The following is a 16,807-nucleotide window of genomic DNA, read 5'->3' as shown; positions in this document are numbered from 1 at the left end:
TTAGATAAGGTTTTTAGCCAAATCTAGTGCCAACATTGGAGATAGTTCTTTAATAACCTTCAGCATTTTGATGTTTGCTCTGAGAGTGCCCTCTGACAGTGGTATGCAAGTTAACATTCATAAAGATGTCTAAAAAGTGAAGTACTGTTGTCAGTGTATTAAAACAGGTACCTATGCCTCACTAATTTGCATACAGTACAGAACGATTTACTGTAACTTTAGTAGCAGAGCTGCTTATCCTCATTTTGGTATATAATGTATCTAAATCAGTCATCAATATAGAAAACTGCAGGCTTTCATGCACTTAACCTACCCTCTGCTGTACTGTGCTATAAAACCTTGAAAATAAATAACTTCTATGGTTGGTTTTGAGGGTGGTACCCATCCACCACACTATATTGGCACAACTGATCTGACATGAGTGCCTTAAATGTGCTGATGGTAGCACAGGCAAAAAAAAAAATGACATTGTGGCTTGTCAGGTACAGAGGATCAAATGTAAACGGATCTTTTATCTGGAACAGATCAATAGGAAACTTACAGGATTTCTTCTCTGTTCTGACTATGGGAAGCAGCTGAACACAGAGACATCTTCAGCTAACCTCATTTATTAAAACCTCCTGGAACACCTGTATTTCTGACTTTTAAGAAATACAGCATTTTACTGAACAGGCTCGGGCTTTTCTTGACTTCTAAAGGTGGTCCAGGCTTAGTTCAAGACAGAAACGCATTCCTTCTGCTACCTCTGAAGCCGTAAAGACCCCTTCAGACATAAATTAGCTAAATGAATAGGGGGTGAAGCAGAAAAGAATAATTGTAACCTGTTATGATCCTGACCTAGGCATGTTTATTTGAAGACCTCAAGAAAGCTCTGAGATGCTCTTTTTCCAGGATTACCAATTAGTTGGTGCAGAGTTCAAGTTCAATCCATCAAGTGAATACATCTGGCTTGGATGCAGCAGCTAGGCGTCCTCTCTTTGAATGGCTGCCCTATCTAACACTAGTTTAAAGATGAGGAAACATAAGGAGGTAGAGTACAGTACTAGACAGGAGATTCAGCACACATATAAGTCACACTCAGCTTCACTTGGGTGAAATTTAATTTAGTTATATTCAAATTATAAATGCTACTTCTAAATTAGCATGCACATTTTAATGCAAAATTCTTTTACCCTCTTTTAGGTGATGCATGTCTTTTTCTCATACTATGCCAAACACTACATTCATATACAGTACGTAGTATACAAAATTTCTTATCACAAGCATCCAACAGAGGAAGAAAGAAAATTACTATTTTACTAGTGAAGTGTAGGCAGTTGCACAAAATTTGGGCACTTTAAAAGTAATACAGAGGACCTGGTCAGAAAAAACTGAAAAAGTTCTTCTGACCTACCTGGGAATTTTGGAGGAATACATAAAACGATACAAAGGTCCTATTAGAAAGAGCAGTGCAAAAGAACATGGACCAGTTTCCACTTCTTCACTATCAGTAAATACATCTTGCACTCTTCCTAAGGCATTATATTTAATCAGGAAACTTACATGTTCTTGTAATTCTATGTACCGGATTCTTTGCTTAACAACTGATTTGGCTTCTGAGTAGCCAAGCACTATTAAGGTGCTGGGGAAATATCCCAGCAACAGCAACTTCTTAGTGCTTTTTCTATCTAGATTAAAAGATATATATCAACATCAGTGGAGTGAGTTCTGCTGGTAGAAAATAAGTTTTAGTCAGTATCTCATCATGTATCTCTTGGCACAAGCATCAGCAGGAATTAGACCCAAAGCCACATTAGGGACACAGTATAGAACTGAAAATACAGCTCTCAGAAATTTAGTCCGAATGGTTTCTGAAGGTCTAAAGTTATCATAAGTCCAATGGATAGCTAAGCAAGTTAGCTATCTGGTTACAGAGCCAGAGGTTAGGAATTCAATTCCCCACTGTGCATCTCAGAAATGCCAGCTTACATGGTTTTTGACAAGCTGTACAGTCCTTGGATTCCCCCAAAGAAGGGAATGGTAAATCACTTATGAGTACTCTTTAACTACAAAACAATGAAAAGGATCAGAATATGCCAGAATTGACTTGATTGACTGCATACAATTATTATTTTATCATATGTACCCAACTATGATTCACACATCATTTGCCGATGATCTTAGCTATAAATATTTGCATAATATAATATCTTGCCCACTTTTTGTATAGAAAAATCTTATCAGTGATACAAAACTCTTCTGAACATATACTGCATACTTGGGAATGACAGGAGTGAGATGCATGGAAGACTATTCCTAAGTATTTATGGCTTGATAGCTGTTTTATGGAGTTCCCATTAATTATTTTTTTCTAGTGAAAATCAACACTTCATTCTTAGAATAATTCATACTTAAAAGTTCCTCATTACATCTTGAATGAAGAGCCTTCAAAAGTCACCTTATACCGGTGCTAGGTAGAAACAACAACACATCATCAACATATAAGAAAACTGAAAGTAGACAAGTGGCCACATTAGGAGGATGAAAATCAGGATGTGATAAATTTTTCACTATTAGGTTGATGTAGGAGTTAAATAATGTTGGGGCTAAAGTACACCCTTGTTTAACTCCTAACATTATTTAACTCCTACATTTGGAGTCTAGGTCTCCATTATCTAACTCCTACATTTGGAGTCTCTTGTCTAGATCGAATGAAGGCCTAAGCATGGTTAGTTCACCTGTAGCCTTGTATTTTCATACAAGTGTTGAATAAGCAATAATAGGTGTCTAACAATATTGATATTCTCAAATTTGATCAATACTTTATGTCTAGAAAGAAGATTAAAATTTGACTTGAAATCAATAAAAGCTGCAGAAAGGCACCACACACATATATTTGGATATTGAAGGATAACTCTTTGTCTTACAGTTGACTTTTCTACTCTAAATCCTGCTTGTGAAGACTCAAGAATGCATTCTATGTGTAACGAATCCAATAGGTTTTTTTAGCAGATGATGTGCATATATTTTGGTGACAATACTCAGCAAAATGATTGGAAGTAATTGGCTGGATCAGATCTACTTCCTTTATTGTAAACTAGGTTGATGAAGGCTAAACCCCTATCCTCTGGAATACATGCTGTATAATCAATCTGTGTGCACAATGATGCTAGGACTATCTAAATTGACCTTTAACTGATCAGAGGAGATATTGTCAGATTTTAACTACTGGATCAGCTTGGTGGTTTCTGAGGTAAATATGAGTGCCCATTTTCTATACAATCCAAACCATTCTGCAAAACTTGGGAATATTCCTGATCCACTGCATAAATATCTGAAAATATTCTCATTTATTCACAGGAATATAGGAGTCATGACTGGCTGTATGATTATGCAAACCTGTTACTATCCTCCAAAAGTAGGTTGAAACATTTAGTTTTGATGCAATTATTAAATGTTGTCATAGGTCTCTCTGTGCTTGAATTTTCCCCTCTTAATTAAAGCATTGTGTTTTCATTTAATCACAAACTATTCTATAGGAATTCTTGCCATGTTCTGTTTGTTATATGATCTGTAGTTTGCCACTAAAATATTTTTTGCTATGAGACATTCCTTGTCAAACCAAGGTATAGAACTATATACAGGAATGTGATTGCTAGATGGATTTTTATATATTAGGAAATCCTGCAAGGAGTATATAAAATTTCAGTATACCTCCAATGCAATCATAATAAAGTCTGCTGATGTGATGGAGGAACTAAGAGGCTGACTACATGGGCATTCAGCCTACTGTTTGGTTTGCAGCTGAGACATGCTGGTTCACTCCTAAAGATGGTGATCAGATGATGTATTTGCTCGAGTGAATCAGCCCACCCCAGGAGTAGTCCTTTCTACTTTTGTGGTGCGGGTAGGATCAGTCTGTTTGGGTAGTCTGTTTCCAACATGTGTAATTACTGGAAATAGTCCAAAAGCAAGCCTCCCTCTAATTTGCCAATTATTGTGATATGGCTTAATAAAACAGACAGTTCAGACAAATTAGATTTTAAAGAAATGTATTAGGGCACCATTTTAAAAGAATAAATAAATGGAAAGCTTCATCCTGGAAGTTTTTGTTTGTTTTTCTTTTAAAGGTCCAGTTGAAAGCCTCCCTAATTTGACTGTGGGCAGGCTCTTGATGAGACCTTTAAAAAAAAAAAAAAAAAAAACAGAGCAAACAACAGCTCCTAGGAAGAATCTTTCTTTCTTTTTTTTAAAGTGGTGCAGCCAATATTTGCCCCTTTACAATACACATTAGGAAAAAAATAATTTCTTCAGTCTTCCACAGTTCCAAGGTAGTGATTAATTTGTCAATATCCTGAAGTGGATGTAAGCCACTTCACAATATTGGCAAAAGGTGCAGACTCAATATAGTTGCTTAAATTCTATGTGACATTTAGATGCAAGGATTTGACCAAATGGCATACCAGACATCCTCACAACCCTATTTAGCCCGATATTGTCCATTCCTTTCACACCATATAGACAATCTCTAAGATAAAATTTGAGTAAAGTAGTTTTTTTCAAAGAGTTATCAAGTTCGCTGGACCACTTTCATTTCAACAAAAACCAGTGATGTTAATTCCATTTCTTCATGAATTTTTAGATGCCTAAATTTCACATTTGGAGTCAAAGGTAAATTATCATTTTCTGAATGGCAGTCCACCTTAAAATTAGATACTGATCCCAGCAGATTGTGAAAGAGCAAAACATAATCCATAGTGGATGCTCCAGAGTTTGATTAAAATGTAATTTTCCCCACCTTAATTGCAGCCATGACCTTTAGACTGTCTGTTGAGAAGACAGTAGCCTTCATTAATTTCTGGAAATATCCTATGAAAACATGAGAAAAAAGCCTTGTCATTTTCATCTATCCTTTCATCTACCAGCAATGAGGCTCTGGGATATAATAAAATCAATTTACTAATGTATCCCCCTTGTTTAGTCCAAGACACTCTCACCTGTGACTGCAACTGGTGGTGGCAGGTAGACAGACATTAACAGCCAAAAAGGCTTTTGAACAAAATTTAAGAATCAAAGCAGTAGCAATATGAAGCAAAGGATCAAGGCTAAGAATAGAAGCACATAGTTTAGTTGATACAAAAATACGAATCCATCTTTGAAATTGACATTTCTTACACTACGGACTGCTTTAATCATATGAGAACCACCTATTGTTGAGTCCTCCTGGGTCCATGTCTCTTGAAACAAAAGAATTTAACATGATCTATAAATGAACTGTTTTGTAAACCATACTGCAATATTCCAGGGCAATAGCCTAATTTTGGAATATTCCTGATATGAGCATATCAATCAGTCCATTAGAAGTGTTCCTTGATATAACATTTCTAATGAAGTCTCCTATAGGGCTAGTTACAGTTTTTAAACCTCCACTGTTGTGTAAGTCCTTGTCTTGATCTTGGTGGATCAGATGCTTCCACCTGTGGACTTTGCAAGATCAGGACAGGAGATGTTGTAGTTCCATTTTCAAAACCAATTTCTGCCATCTCTTCTGCATTTATTGATCCTGTACTGGTAAAATGTGTGTAAGCAGTAGGTTGAGAGGAGACCGCTTTTGTCAAATCTAAATGTGAAATCAAATCCTCAGTAAATTTTGCATGATGTATTGACAATTTCAGCTTATTTCTTAACAGCCATACCATTTTGTGACAACTCCAGAATGTATCTGAATTTGTTTTCCATCTTGTTGTCAGTATTAGGTTTGTTGGTCACTTTTCTTGCTACTTCATGGTCAAAAGCTACAGTGAGTGTGTCCCTGTTATCTAAATTGGCATCAGAATTTGTTGAGCTATTCCAAACAAATGCTGCCCCCCTCTGTCTCCTTGATATAATCACTGAGAAGTTACTGCTCTTTACTTTGGTGCTGTGACACTTCTCATTAAATACTAAAGCCACCAATGGTTCAACCAGAGTGTGAGTAGCTATTAAGGTTGTCTTAAGGTCATCTAGCCTGGAAGTAATAGCCACCTGTTCTTTTCTGGGACAAATATCTGATGAACTTGCAGGCAAAGGTCAAGTTTATAAATAGTTAAAAACTCCCATAGACTGTATTTGGTAAGTAGAAAGAAAAGTCCTCATTTTAAAGAGCATAAGTAGAATGGTAGCACATCTGAATTCTAACAAAACTCTCTCAAAAGCTGAAGGACGGGGGAGCCAATCAACGTCAGCCAAATTAATAAAATGAGAGCGGACTCATAGCAATTGGCACAATGAATAGTTAATTGCTTAATGTGATTCCCAATTGTGTCTGTTTGCTTTATTAAAAACAATGTGTAGCATAATGATTAGTTACCAAAGTAGTGTATGATTTATTCTGTAGGCTTTTGGTTTGTTACAGGACTCCAGTCACAGCTGCTTTTGTTTTCTTAAAAATACTCTTCCCTGATGTCTCAAGGCCACATGTTGTTAATAAACTATCTTGCTTAATTAAATATTTCTGGACAAATGCATCAAAGGAATTGCTAAACCATTCTATATCTTTAATTATTTTTGCTACTTGTTCAAAAATTGAAATACAGTGGTGCCTCGCATTATGATGTTAATTCGTTCCAGCGAAATCGCTGTAGAACGAAAACATCGTAAAGAGAAATTTAAAAGCCCATAGAAACGCATTAAAACCTGTTTAATGCGTTCCGATGTGCTTAAAACTCACCGTCCAGCGAAGATCCTCCATAGGGTGGCCATTTTTGCTGCCTGTCTTGCGAGGAATCCATTCCTAAACACAGTGGGGAGCCATTTTATTTGCCCGGCGGCCATTTTGAAACTGACGATCAGCTGTTGGAAAATCGTCGTTTTGTGAAGAATCCGTTTCCAAAGCAGGGAACCGATCATCGCAAAGCAAAATTCCCCCATAGGAAACATTGTTTTGCGATCACAAAAAGTTCATCGTAATGTGATTTTGTCATTAAATGAAGCGATCATAATGTGAGGCACCACTGTAACAATATGAGCCATTAAAAGACATTGGTTTGCAATGAAACTTAGACAATTATCATGCAGTTGATACTGAGCTTCTCTTTCTATGTTAAGGGAATTTTCCACTGAGATATTATCAACATTGTGGAGTAATATCTCTTGGCAAATATCAGAAATATCTGGAGTAGTCAAGGGTATAATAAGACCTCTGCTATGGAGAGTTTTCTGCTATCAAATCTCTGTTTAAAGTTGAAATAGGTGGCAAAGTATTAGAATTACTTATGCTCCCCTTTTGGGACATTTTGAGTCTGATCTAGAGCATTTTTTTTCTAAATCTTTATTGTAGATTATGGGAGGTAGAATATGCTGCTTTTTCTATGACAAAACAGCAGCTTTTAGGAGTCAGACACCTCTAACTGTGTCTCTATCTTAGTCCACAAACAAAACAAAGTAACTATTAAAAAAGACATAAAATGGAGGAAACAAAACAAAATAAAAGCCCATCAACAGCAGCTGCTCATCTATCATCATCTTCCACACAGCAGATCACCATGCTACCAACAGAGTAATGCAGAGAATATCTAATCTCATGTGATTTAGACCTGGCGGGAGGCAGGGAAGACCTTGGCTGGCTCCCCTACTCGCACTCCTAAAATGTGCCCCACCAAGATGTTAAATCCTTTCAGGTGGAAGCAGTCAAAAAGCAAATGGTGGTCTACTGGTACGTCTTTTGAGGTAATTTGCCATAAATCAGTAATAGGAAGGATACTGATCTGCAGTATTTCACCAACAGCTATAAAAGGTTAAAAACAATTCATGATTTGTGTCAGACTCTCAACTCATAGCCTTAGGTCTTCTTACCTATATATTATTTTCTATTGATAAGGTCCTAAATTTTAGAATTGTGTCAAAATTCCTAGTCTATAGTAAATCAGATGCAAATTTGTAGATGTAGATTAATTAAATCTTTGCCTCACTAACTGAAATAAATTATTGACTCCTTCCTTAACTAGCATTTTGCATCTAGCATCTCTTTCCCACCAGTCCTGTCACCAGTGGTTCAAAATACAAAAAAAGATGCAATGCTGTGTTAACAAATGCATTTTAGGTCACAATTTAAGTCACAATTCTGTGCACATGTTGTTGAGGTAAGCTCCACTAAATACAGTGGAGCTTGTTTCTAAGGAGCAGGCTGTTTTCTTTGGGATAACTTGTACACCAAATCAGACATTAAAGAAAATGGCTTAGGGAAACAGATATAGGCTATTTTAAAACATTACAGATTGCTAAGTAAATTATGTTTTTTTTCTAAACAGTCCAATGTATAAAGTTTTAAAAGTAACAAATCAGACTATTTCCTTTTTACTTTGCAAATGATGAACTGTGGCATCATTTAAAATGGCAAGTCATCCACAAATGTGACAAGTCTAGGACTGTAATCAGCAGGATCACAACTACACATAGGTATCAACGCAGCAACATCTGACTTGTGACAAATCAAGAGGCGCTAATGTCACACAACCACTTTGATCTTTGTGATGACAAGGCGAGCCTGTGATGAACTCTGCTGCTGCTCTAGTGTCAGAAACTATCTGCTACTGTTTCAATTAATGAAGAAATACCTTGAGCAGATAGCAATGTCATTCTTGAGCATGTGGTTGAGATGTTTTTATGCATAAAAGAAAAAGCTAAAAATACACTTCTGTTTCAGAGAGAGAAAATCTGCTTCCCAGAGCAGAATGTGAGGAGGTGTAACAAATCTAAGTTCTCTATTTCTTTTTGGAAATGTATTTGAATGACAAGTCAGCCATGGACCCCAATTAGCACTTTTGTATATGTACTGGACTGGTTCAGCCTCAGAGAAGACTTCTGGTGGCTGTACATTCAGGTCATCCAATTATGTGGATAGTGTAGAGGTAAGATCATCTTAAAAAGCAGTGCTAGGAAGGGCCAGGAGTCTCCTTCTTAAACCCACTTCTGTGACTGCTTTCGAGGATTATGATAAGTTTAGTTACATAATGGTTTGTTTAGCCCTTAAAAACAATGATTTCTGGAGTCTTTTTACTGGAGTCTTTAATAAATGTGTCAAATGAAATAGAAACTGGAATGATTTGACTGCCTTGACAAGCCTGAGCGCTGACTTCACCTAAATGATGGCCATTGCATCTAGATTGATTAGTTTAATGCAAACTCTGAAAAGAAATATATCCTTCTCCCCTGGATACTATGTGTATGGAGGACATAAAGGTTATTTTTAAAAGTGATTGGTACCCCTGAGGAACAAAATCTGCATGATGGTTGTTGTGGGTTTTTCAAGCTCTTCTGCTGCGTTCTGAAGGTTGTTTTTCCTAACGTTTCGTCAGTCTCTGTGGGCAGCATCTTCAGAGGACAGGAGTCAGAACTGTGTAGACAGAGTTCCTACTCCTGTCCTCTGAAGATGCCGGCCACAGAAACTGGTGAAACGATAGGAAGAACAACCTTCAGAACACAGCCAAAGAGCCTGAAAAACCCACAACAATCATCAGATCCTGGCTGGGAAAGCCTTCAAGAATACAAAATCTGCATGTCTTGCAGCTTGATATTTAGATACCTCTGCTCCAAAGCCATATCTGTTACCTGTTATGTAGTTTCATCTCTTGATCACTTAGCAATTGAAGACACTTAGCTGAATGGTGAAAGGTGACACATTTCTATCTTGCCACAAAGTCTGTGGTGATTACTCCATGACAGCTCATTTATGCAGGTGAGCCATCACTTGATACTGGTATCACCTATTGCTCAGCTTCAACTGTGTGATAGTTTAAAAAATTGTTATGACTTCCTGCTATCCACTTTCAAAAATATCTGAAGAAACTTGAAAGAGAATACTAAGTTAATATAATCAAGACTGATTAATATTAAAACCACTTCATCTGAGGCAACATCAACAAGCAAGATTGTGACATTTGCCCCTTTGTGGCCCCTGTTTGTCTCCCCAAAACAGAGAGCTCATGAAGGCAAACAAAAAAAACCCCACACCTTTATACAACCTGCCACTAGTTGATTTCTTTATCACGGTACATTATTTAGGAAAGACAAAGGTCCATTCATCACTGTCTTTTGAATAAAACAGGTTTATTGATTGCAGATGTTTCTCTAATAATTCATAAGTATCTTCTTCAGGTTCATCAAGCATTAATAACAATCTTCTATATTATCTTACAGGTTGCTATTCACTCCTCAGACTAATCACTCCTCAGATTCCCCCCCCCCACTCTGAATGAACTCTACTCTCCCTCTCTGGCTCTGCCTTTCAACATCTCTAGTCGCCCCACCTCTCAACCACATCAGCATAAAACATGAATAATGCATGACTTATTTAACATAATAAGGGTGAATACCACAAAGATGATTTCAGTTACAGGTGCTAAAAATCATGTAGCAAAAGATTGTTGGACAACCCTTCCACTTCCTTCTTCCCCTCTAAAGAGTCTAGAGTGCTAATTGGGGACTGGTACACTAATAATGTTCAGGTCCAATCAAGGTTATTAATGTATGTTAAAACATGCTCCTGTTCAAAGCCTCATTCGGGGAGGAGAGATGGTAGGTCTTTTCCTCAACGTTAACACGGCACACAGGGGTGTTAACCACGAAGGCTGCAGTGTGGTCTGCAGTGGTCTGGATCGGTGAGTGTCAACAGAGGATCCTAATGGATAGGCCTGAGTGTTCCTCAAGGTTAACATGACACACAGGGGTGTTAACCGCAAGGGCTGCAGTGCGGTCTGCAGTGGTCTGGATCGGTGAGTGTCACCAGAGGATCCTAATGGATAAGCCTGAAGACTTCCCCGTAGATGAGTGATTTGGGGATGGGAGACCATGCGCACATTATGTGGAAAGAAATATGAGGCATGCAGGGGAACCTGTTATACAGGGTGACAGCCTTTGGCCATTCTCCACCAGTTGTTCTGGTAGTATATCCTGATGGCAATGATTTGCCCATAGCTTTCCGATAAGGCATTGACCCAGGACATTATTTGTAACCTTAAATGGGTTTAATGCCAGGTATCACGTTATGCCGATTGAGTGGTTCACGAGCATTCCTTGGTTGGCGAGGCACCAGGAATACCTTGGATGGTAACGCAGTACGGCAGGGCATTAATTGAGTGGTTTGCAGATATGTCTGCAACAGCCTTGGATCGGTAAAGGGTCACCAAAGGATCCTAATGGAGAGGCCTGTAATTTTTTGGGAAGTCGGTGTCCACCTTTCTGATTTAGGTTGGATGTCTTCTTGGAAGACCTCTGAGGGGACCTGCTTCTCGAGTCAAGCAGGCATGGGACATAACATGGCTAGTCCTTGTACTGTGGTGGGTAGTGCAGAAAAAACAGGTATTTTCAGTGTGTCCCGCTGTAATTTCAGGTAAGCCAACAGTGCATCAGACCTCTCGGCATTGCGGATTGTGCGATTACAGTGCCTGGGGCGGGAATATGCGCTGGGCCACTTCCGGGCCAACAGTCATCAACTAAAGATGGCTTGAGGTCTGGGGGTGTTTATTAGCAGCCAGCCAGGTCCCGGCTGTCTTTAAGACCGCTGGAACCTGGGGCCAGGGACTTGCCCATTTGTTGATCAAGTGGTATTTGGATAACCCCTGCCATTTACCTTTTCCACACTACAGCAGGCCCCTCCTTTTGCCAAAGGATGGCAAATTCGAATCTGAATTTATATCAATAAAGTGTGGCTCATATTTAACCCATATCACTGTCTCGCATCTTTACTCCAGGGTTGGGAGGGCAATGAAGTGTGGATTGCCTCTTGATAAAAGCATGTGTTACAATTTTGCTGTTGGTATGCAAAGAGCATGTACCAGAGCATACATCAGGCAGGCTGGTTCCTAGTATGCTAATGAGCCTCTCAAGTTCACATCAGCCATTAAGGTTTGTGTATTTCAAGCTACTGGTGAAGGTACAATTCCATGTAATATTTTCTTATTAGGAACTATATTCCATTTTTGTGTGCAGTATGGAAGTGAGAGCTGGACCATAAAGAAAGCTGACTGCCGAAGAATTGATGCTTTTGAATTGTGGTGCTGGAAGAGACTCTTGAGATTCCCCTGGAGTGCAAGGAGAACAAACCTATCCATTCTGAAGGAAATCAATCCTGAGTGCTCACTAGAAGGACACATCCTGAAGCTGAGGCTTCAATACTTTGACCATCTCATGAGAAGAGAAGACTCCCTGGAAAAGACTCTGATGTTGGGAAAGTGTGAAGGCAAGAGGAGAATGGCATGACAGAGGAGGAGATGGATGAATAGTGTCATTGAAGGTACCAACATGAATTTGATCAAACTCTGGGAGGCAGTGGAAGACAGGAGGCCCTGGCGTGCTCTGGTCCATGGGGTTACAAAGGGTCGGACATGACTTAATGACTAAACAACAACAACATATATACAGAAAAAAATATGTGTTTAGAAAAGCCATTATCAAATTGCTCATGACAAGAAATGCTTTGGAAAATGGCAAGATGGAACTTCACAAGTGTTTCAGCATTTTACCTCTCGTTGATGAGCTTAAGTGAATGGTAGCAATTGTGTTCTAGGTATGCTAGGTATTTGGTGCATTAGTTGACTCCTAGCCTAATCTATCTCACAGAACTGTTGTGAGGATAAAATGGAGATAAAGAGAAACATGTACATTCTCTTGAGCTCCTCGACAGAAACACAAGGTATAATGGAAATAACAATGTAATTAATCTCACTTTTAACTACACTTGCTAGGCAAAGCATAGTGAAGAACAAATAAATTATCCAATTACATCTTTGAGAAGAAGAACATGTACCGTCTTCTGCTTTGAAATCAAGAAGGCATGATGCATAAACAAGAGCAGCAAATGAGATTCTTTCACCCTTACATCTTTCTTTCAGTTTCAAATGCTATTCTGCTATCCTTCTATCATGTCTCCTGCCACAATTGCCTTTCTTGATATTTGGGAGGTGCCTGATTGCAACCAGCACATATTTTTTGTGACCATTAGACCAGTTTGTGGGGTAATGATGATGATACTGTGTTTTTAAAAGAATCTGTTTTGTAGCAACACAATTTCAGAAGTCAAGACAAACAAACAGCTGCATATCAAATCAATGCAGCATATGGTAGATGAAAAAGGCCCTCTAGCAAAGTATAATCTGCATGAAGCAGTGATACTTGCTATGAGAAATCAGAGGTGTTACAAGCACATAAGTGTATCTCCGGTGTTTGTGACATTGCCTGTTTGATTAATGCAAGTAAGTCTGTCACTGAGGGTTTGGCTGAAAGGAATCGGTTATTTCACAACAGAACCTAATGATACATGAATTGCTGTGGATATTCTCCTAAATAAGCAATCTGGCTTCAGAAGCAGAATGTGAAGCCAGTGTTTTGCAGGCTACGAGGAGGTGTGAAGGAACACTTGTTCTTCTGCATTTGGACATGAGGGAGCAGAGAATTTAGTTGGAGACAGCAGAACTGGAAAGCAGCAGAGCATTGGATACATGATGTTTTGGTACCACATTTTCCAGAATCCCCTATCTAGCTGAGGGATTCTGGGAGTTGTACTCCAAAAAAAAAAAAGGATTGCAGTTTTTCAGAAGCAGATTACAAAAGTTAGTCTTCTGGAGGGCCCAATGCCGGCTCCTTTGATTCACTACTTATAGTTGCTCCTGCTCCAACTTACTGTATTTTTTGCTCCATAAGACACACTTTACCCCCAAAAACAGTGGGGGGGAGTGTTTGTGTCTTATGGAGTGAATACTGTAAAAATGGTGCAGACCCCTCAGAGTCCATGCCACTGTTCTCCTCTTCTTCCGTCGACCCCCCTGCTCTGGGTTTCTCTCATCTCTCTGCGTCCCCCTCACTAGGCTGGGACCTGAACATCAGAGGGGCACCTTCTGAAGCCCTGTGCCACCACGGCAGCCACCAGCAGAATGTGATGTGAGGGGAGACTCGAAACGGGGGAGCGCAACAAGCTCCTTCTCCTCCTCCTCCCCTCTGTGGCTTTCCTCTCTTCTACTTGTTCGTCTCAGCTTTCATCTTGCCCTCGCCTTGCTTTTCGCTCTGCCAGCCCTTCCTTCACTCACACGGCAGTGGTGGCTCCTCCACACTTCCCCTTTCCTTCCTCTCCCTTTCCCGTCTCCCTCCTCTCTCTCTCTTTCTCTCTTCTGTCTCTCAGGATGCCTGTCAGGGACTGGCTGAGGTGTCTCTTCTGCACTCCCCCAAAAGTAAGGGTGTGTGTGGGGAACCAGGTAACGATAAATGAGAGGGGGAGCCACAATTACTACTTGGGCTATGGTTCCTGCTGCCACCCAGGCCACAGGGAAATGCCACAGTGCCGCCCAGACAGCCAGGTGTGACAGAAGTTTTTTTCCTGTTTTTCTTCCTCTAAAATTACATGCATCTTATGGAGCGAAAAATATGGTATGTTCTGCTTGTATATCTGTAAATAAAGCAAATATTATAAAGAAAAGTGGTGAGTGTGTGAGATAACAGGTCTCAGCTACTCTTGTATCTAGATCAGTGGCTCCCCTAAAAAAAACCCAGAAAAACACCCTCCCAGAAGCCTTCACCACTAGCTGTGCTGACCAGGATTTCTAGTCCAAGAATATCTGGGGACCCAAGGTTGGGAACCACTGATCTAGTAGAAACTAGTAGGAGCAGTCCCACTGGAAAACTCTTCTGCTTGGAGAGTAGGCAACAGCACATAACAGTTGATCCTTTTCAAATTTACTGTTATCACGGAACATCAAGATAATAGGAAAGCCACATAATACTAGAAACAATCCAGCCAACAATAAGCATCTCCAAAATGACTGACATTGGATTTGTGAAAAACCTTCACAGATGAAAACATGGCAGACATGTAGGGTAGACACCTGTGCATCAACTAGTATTTTCAGGGAGAGGGAGGAACTGAGGCAAGCAGTGGTGACAAAGATGAAGTTCTGACTTTACTTGCAACCTGAAAACAAACAAATTTCTGGTACCTATCTGAAAGTTAAATAATTCAGTTGCTATGCCCAGTTTTCTAAGAACAATATGAAGTATGTCCCTAAGATGGGCCTCTGTATCAGAGGATGGGAATATGGCCAATACCAGTTTTTTCAAAAGGAACCTGGAGGAATTTTTTTTTAAATCAGACCCGTTAGCTTACATTCTGCTCCGAGTAATAATTATATTATAGTTTAAGAACTGGTTAGAAAATAGGGATCAGAGAATAGTTCTCCTCATAGAGGGAAAAGATGTGGATTCTCCAAGGTCCTTTTTTGAGATTGCTGCCATTTAAACTCTTCAGAAGATTATCAGAATGAGTACTGAAATTTGAGAATGACATCAAAATATTCACAGTGATGATAATGCAAATAGCTTATGGGAAATTTTTATTTTCAAATAAAATAGATGGACGACAAAGTGGAAAAGGAAATTTAAATTGAGTAAATGTAGGCTGGGGCAAAAATAAATAAATCCTATATACACTGAAGCTTCTGAAGTGTTGGTAATTTGCCTGAATGGCAACCCCCACCCCAATCCTTGGTAGCAAGTTAGAGTGGGGCAGTTATGCAACATGCAGATTCCATGTCATGAGTTAGGATTAGATAAGCAGCAAAGTGCAAACTCACCATTGACTGAAAACCACTTGAGTCCTTCAAGCATTTCCAAAAAATGCTCAGAAACCCTTAAGAAAATTCCAGAGAGGTAACTGATGCTAGCTCTTGGTGCTAAATACGACAATACAGCAACACAAAAGAGCCATTGGTGTAAATATATTTTGTTTTGCTTAGAAACCACAGTGATGATGTCAGCATTGTTTTTCTTTCTGCTTATAAGCAAAAACAAGCAGATAAAGTAAATAACTGATGTTTACGGGCAGGGGTGGCTGCTGTTTTTTAGAAGAATTAAGCAAACAAAATTTAGAATATAAATAAGCTGTGTTTTCCCATCATAAGAATCAGAGGAATCAGTGAAGAGATGCAGCAGCGGCTGCATCTTATCCAAGGCCACAGATAAGCAAGTGGCTCCAAAAAATCAACAATGAGATTTCCTCCTTAGAGATACGGTGGGTGAGCGTTGTTTAGAAATGTTTTTCTGTGTATCTTAATTTGCTTGGACCTAGATAATGTGGGTTTTTTTTTTACTTTATGTATTTTTATTCTTGATGACTACAAGAGATGTAGTTTTTATTTTAGATGGCATTTGAAATATTTACATTGTTCTTTTTTTACTTTCAAGAGTCTTTCTTTTTAAAAAGAGATGCTCCTGAAAATTTTAAGTTTTGTCCGTGAATTCTCAAAAGTTATATATGTTCTTCAGTACTACTGGATCACATGTTATGCTCATGTAACATAGAAACGAAGTAAATAGATAAAATGTATAAAAATATAGGCTTTGAAAGTTGCCTGAAATTATTGCAACAAAGAAAATATTTATACTTAATATATCTAGATGAATTTTGAAACACTTGTCTATGATTGTCTGATTTCCGTTATTAACCCTTTCCTGGAAAAATGTCAGTTATGACAAACATATAAAACATTTGTCAGCTGTAAACATCTAGGCTTCTGTGTGGCTTCATTTGGCTTATAAGGGAGATAATACAGAGGGCCCCCAAGTGAGGTCTGACAAGCCAGAAGTCCTTCTTGGTCTACTGCAGCTCACTACAAGATCAGTACATCCTGATCTCCCTTCTGCTTCTGAAGTAATGACAATATAGACTTGAGACCATACCTTTAACTTTTGCCTTAGTAGGAGCAGCTTCATTTTCATTTTCTGAATGACTAGTACAGTACTTGTTTTGTGATCATTAGCTTCAGTATACTTCACCTGCTTGTTAGAGAGAAATTGTTTGGGAGGT

General features: G+C 38.9%; 1 protein-coding gene and 1 long non-coding RNA gene across 8 annotated transcripts in view; one reads left to right on the top strand and one right to left on the bottom strand.

Moving 5' to 3' along the window:
* The window catches only part of KCNIP4 (potassium voltage-gated channel interacting protein 4), a 522,091-nt gene that overhangs the window by 424,328 nt on the left and 80,956 nt on the right, over positions 1-16,807 (bottom strand). The gene's annotated exons all lie outside the window — the stretch shown is intronic.
* Positions 1-16,807, top strand: part of LOC110072267 (uncharacterized) — a 48,378-nt gene that overhangs the window by 14,540 nt on the left and 17,031 nt on the right. For 2 of the 3 annotated variants that reach the window (XR_012087578.2, XR_012087577.2), the window contains exons 2-3: positions 3,340-3,397; positions 11,947-12,250. This is a non-coding gene — a long non-coding RNA (uncharacterized LOC110072267). The remainder of the gene's footprint in view (positions 1-3,339; positions 3,398-11,946; positions 12,251-16,807) is intronic. The other variant, XR_012087579.2, reaches the window with a different exon arrangement.

The sequence above is a fragment of the Pogona vitticeps genome, chromosome 5 (genome assembly GCF_051106095.1).
Source record: "Pogona vitticeps strain Pit_001003342236 chromosome 5, PviZW2.1, whole genome shotgun sequence".
Lineage (NCBI taxonomy): Eukaryota > Metazoa > Chordata > Lepidosauria > Squamata > Agamidae > Pogona > Pogona vitticeps.
This window is presented reverse-complemented; position numbering and strand designations above follow the sequence as displayed.